The sequence below is a fragment of the Schistocerca piceifrons genome, unplaced genomic scaffold, assembly GCF_021461385.2.
Source record: "Schistocerca piceifrons isolate TAMUIC-IGC-003096 unplaced genomic scaffold, iqSchPice1.1 HiC_scaffold_589, whole genome shotgun sequence".
Lineage (NCBI taxonomy): Eukaryota > Metazoa > Arthropoda > Insecta > Orthoptera > Acrididae > Schistocerca > Schistocerca piceifrons.
The window spans coordinates 107501-112500 of record NW_025728831.1 but is presented as its reverse complement, the minus strand read 5'-3'; the positions used below and the strand labels follow the sequence as shown (position 1 = coordinate 112500).

Below are 5000 nucleotides of genomic sequence, written 5' to 3'. Positions count from 1 at the left end.
CATCTCCTGACGGCGGCCCGGATGGTAACGTCGGCCGATTTCAATGCACCCACCCGGGTGCGGCTGAGGGCCAGCCCGTGGTACAGGCCAGGGAGAAGTACGTTGGTGAGAGCGTGGAGGCGCTGTTGCGGCTTCAGCGGAGCTCGGGAGATGACGTCAAGCTGCTCCACCAGGTGGCTACGTGGATTGAAGACACAGCGACCCGCCGTGGAAAATTGCAGCCCCAGGTACCGGAAGGTTTCACCCACACGCAGGGCAGGCATGGTGGTATTGCCTGCTGTGAAGGTGACATTGCTGTCCACCTTCACCTTCTTCTCGCGCCCTGACGCGACTAAGGCGAGGGTGAAACACTTCCGGGCGTTGATCTGCAGCCCCAGGTGGGCGAGGGCTGCGGTAGCTGCGTCGATGAGGGACTGCAAGCCCCTCGGGGTCGCTGCAAACAGCAAGACGTCATCTGCAAAGGCCGCAGCGTTGACTCTGCGACCGAGGATCCGAGCTCCGATGTGGGAGGGCAGTTGGCCTAAAACGTAGTCCACCGCAAAGTTGAACAGGAGGGGGGAGAGGGGATCGCCCTGGCGAACGCCCCGTGCTGGCTGCACAGACACGCCCACGCCGGCGCCGTCCGCTATCACTGTCGTGCTGCCCTCGTAGCACCGCTCGACATACTCGACAAAGCAATCCGGCAGGCCATGCGCCTTCAGCACGGGGCGAAGGGCAGCATGATCTACCGAATCGAATGCCTTAGATACGTCGATCGATGCCACAAAGACAGAGCGGCAGGAGCGAACTGCGTCGGTGAGAGCAGTGTCCAAGATGAAGGTATTTTCCAACATCCCATCCCGAGGGATGAATGCCCGCTGACGTTCGTCCACAGCACATGCGCGCATCAGGCGTGACGCGAGAACCTTGTGAAAGGTCCGCGCCAACACCGAGCAGACCGTAATGGGGCGAAAGTCAGCGGGGGATGTTGGTGCAGCCGTTTTCGGGAGAAGGGACGTCCGCGCGCGAAGCAGGCGTTCCGGAAGGGCGCGGGCCAGAAGGAAGAGATTCATCACTTTCACCAGGACTTCGTGCGGCAGGCGCCGCAACTCCGCTGGGGTAAGGCCGTCCGGCCCGGCTGCTGATCCCCTGGGCGGCAACGCGGCGGCGACCTCCTCATGTGTGACCGGCCCCCATATGCACTCGAGAGCGACAGGCTCTGAGTGCGGGAGGAGGCGGTCACGAATGAAGCCCGCGGTGGAGATGGGCTTCTTGGTGAAGAGGTCCGCCCAGAAGTCCAGCAGACCAGGGATGGCAGGTGGCGGCTGGAGCAGGGTGCCATCCAAGAGGCCGCGCACGCAACGTGCACGCGACCGTCGGAAGGCATCCTGCGTTCTCGCGTACTCCCAGCGGCGCCGCTTGCGCTTCTGCGTCGGCGGCGCGGCAGGCGGCCGCTTCGATGGTTGGCGCGGCCGCTGTGTCCTGGTGATCGATCTCTCCCCTCTGGACCCGACCGACGCAAGGGCATCCGGGAGCATGCCCAGGATGACATCGGGCGGCGTGCCCCGCCCCAGACCTATGACACGATCCAGGGCAGAGAAACGCTGGGCGGAAGCGGGTAGCCCCGCCAGATGCTCCCAGATGGCGGCGTCAGTCGGCCCCTCCGGCGGCGGCCCGGTGGTGTCGGCCGCGAAGTCCTCGGCTGCGTCGACGGGCGGCGCAGCGGCCTCGCCCGCGTCAGGCAGCGGGCTCGCTGCTCCCCGGCGGGACGCCGGCTCTTCCCCCCGACCGATCTCAAGCGCCTCCATGAATTGGCGGACAAGCTGCTTGTGGGCAGCTTGCCGCCGTCGGCACTTGATTGCCTCGAGCGTTCGGTCGGGGAACATCCTGATGAGTTCTTGATTGACGAAGAAGAACCGGGCGTCCCTCTCAAGGAACAGTTCGGCCTCCGCCTTGGCGAGCGACAGGACTTCTTCCTCCGTCCACCTCGCGCGATGCCTCTCCGTGACGATCTCCGCGTTGGCGGCCGCAAGATGTTGGCGGCGGCGATGGACCCCGAGACCGTTCTTGGTTGAAAAGCTGCGGTGGCACTCACTACAGGTATACATAGCTGCAAAAGTTACAAGATTTTCGGCACGGCCGGTTGGCCGGCTAGGTGCTGGGGGAGTTGGGGTGGCACCTTCAGCGGAAGGGCCACCACTTATTCTCTGCATACTGCCCCCAACTGAAAAAGGGATAGTGCGAGGGGGGGCTGGTAACCCCCCCAAGCCCCTGGTGCGGTCTTCCACTCTGCGAAATCAGCGGGCCCACGAGAAGGGGAGAAGACCGCAGGAGAGGAGAGGCTAAGAGGGCTAGGCCGATGTATTGCGCATCACTCTCCCTGTAACTATAACCCAAGGAAGGCACCTCGCAGCAGCAGCAAGACTACATCAAGACCGCACTTCGAGAAGCCAAGTCCGGATGCAGCCACACCGCCGCCACTTGGCCGCCTTAAGAGAGTCATAGTTACTCCCGCTTAAGAGAGTCATAGTTACTCCCGCCGTTTACCCGCGCTTGCTTGAATTTCTTCACGTTGACATTCAGAGCACTGGGCAGAAATCACATTGCGTCAACACCCGCTAGGGCCATCGCAATGCTTTGTTTTAATTAGACAGTCGGATTCCCCCAGTCCGTGCCAGTTCTGAGTTGATCGTTGAATGGCGGCCGAAGAGAATCCGCGCACCCGCGCGCCCCCGGAGGAGCACGCTAAGGCGGACGCGGCCTCGCAGCAAGGAAGATCCGTGGGAGGCCAAGGCACGGGACCGAGCTCGGATCCTGCACGCAGGTTGAAGCACCGGGGCGCGAACGCCGCGCAGGCGCGCGCATCCTGCACCGCCGGCCAGCACGAGGCCGACCAACGGCGAGAGCAGACCACGCCCGCGCTAAACGCCCGCACTTACCGGCACCCCTACGGCACTCACCTCGCCCAGGCCCGGCACGTTAGCGCTGACCCACTTCCCGACCAAGCCCGACACGCCCCGATCCTCAGAGCCAATCCTTATCCCGAAGTTACGGATCCAATTTGCCGACTTCCCTTACCTACATTATTCTATCGACTAGAGGCTCTTCACCTTGGAGACCTGCTGCGGATATGGGTACGAACCGGCGCGACACCTCCACGTGGCCCTCTCCCGGATTTTCAAGGTCCGAGGGGAAGATCGGGACACCGCCGCAACTGCGGTGCTCTTCGCGTTCCAAACCCTATCTCCCTGCTAGAGGATTCCAGGGAACTCGAACGCTCATGCAGAAAAGAAAACTCTTCCCCGATCTCCCGACGGCGTCTCCGGGTCCTTTTGGGTTACCCCGACGAGCATCTCTAAAAGAGGGGCCCGACTTGTATCGGTTCCGCTGCCGGGTTCCGGAATAGGAACCGGATTCCCTTTCGCCCAACGGGGGCCAGCACAAAGCGCATCATGCTATGACGGCCCCCATCAACATCGGATTTCTCCTAGGGCTTAGGATCGACTGACTCGTGTGCAACGGCTGTTCACACGAAACCCTTCTCCGCGTCAGCCCTCCAGGGCCTCGCTGGAGTATTTGCTACTACCACCAAGATCTGCACCGACGGCGGCTCCAGGCAGGCTCACGCCCAGACCCTTCTGCGCCCACCGCCGCGACCCTCCTACTCGTCAGGGCTTCGCGGCCGGCCGCAAGGACCGGCCATGACTGCCAGACTGACGGCCGAGTATAGGCACGACGCTTCAGCGCCATCCATTTTCAGGGCTAGTTGCTTCGGCAGGTGAGTTGTTACACACTCCTTAGCGGATTCCGACTTCCATGGCCACCGTCCTGCTGTCTTAAGCAACCAACGCCTTTCATGGTTTCCCATGAGCGTCGATTCGGGCGCCTTAACTCGGCGTTTGGTTCATCCCACAGCGCCAGTTCTGCTTACCAAAAGTGGCCCACTTGGCACTCCGATCCGAGTCGTTTGCTCGCGGCTTCAGCATATCAAGCAAGCCGGAGATCTCACCCATTTAAAGTTTGAGAATAGGTTGAGGTCGTTTCGGCCCCAAGGCCTCTAATCATTCGCTTTACCGGATGAGACTCGTACGAGCACCAGCTATCCTGAGGGAAACTTCGGAGGGAACCAGCTACTAGATGGTTCGATTAGTCTTTCGCCCCTATACCCAGCTCCGACGATCGATTTGCACGTCAGAATCGCTACGGACCTCCATCAGGGTTTCCCCTGACTTCGTCCTGGCCAGGCATAGTTCACCATCTTTCGGGTCCCAACGTGTACGCTCTAGGTGCGCCTCACCTCGCAATGAGGACGAGACGCCCCGGGAGTGCGGAGGCCGCCGCCCCGTGAAGGGCGGGGAAGCCCCATCCTCCCTCGGCCCGCGCAAGGCGAGACCTTCACTTTCATTACGCCTTTAGGTTTCGTACAGCCCAATGACTCGCGCACATGTTAGACTCCTTGGTCCGTGTTTCAAGACGGGTCGTGAAATTGTCCAAAGCTGAAGCGCCGCTGACGGGAGCGATTATTCCGCCCGAGAGCATCCCGAGCCAACAGCGGCGCGGGTCCGGGGCCGGGCCAGGTAGGTCCGTCATCCGGGAAGAACCGCGCGCGCTTGCCGGGAGCCCGAGCGCCCAAAGGGGCGAATCGACTCCTCCAGATATACCGCCGGGCAGCCAGCCAGGACACCGGGGCTCTGCCCAACAGACGCGAACCGAGGCCCGCGGAAGGACAGGCTGCGCACCCGGGCCGTAGGCCGGCACCCAGCGGGTCGCGACGTCCTACTAGGGGAGAAGTGCGGCCCACCGCACACCGGAACGGCCCCACCCCGCGGCGAGTGGAAAGGCAACCGGACACGACCCCGCCGCGGATTGCTCCGCGCGGGCGGCCGGCCCCATCTGCCGAGGGCGGAGGCCAGTGGCCGGATGGGCGTGAATCTCACCCGTTCGACCTTTCGGACTTCTCACGTTTACCCCAGAACGGTTTCACGTACTTTTGAACTCTCTCTTCAAAGTTCTTTTCAACT

General features: G+C 62.4%; 1 pseudogene; it reads right to left on the bottom strand.

The window, feature by feature from the left end:
• The window catches only part of LOC124761974, a 7982-nt pseudogene that overhangs the window by 2605 nt on the left and 377 nt on the right, over positions 1 to 5000 (bottom strand).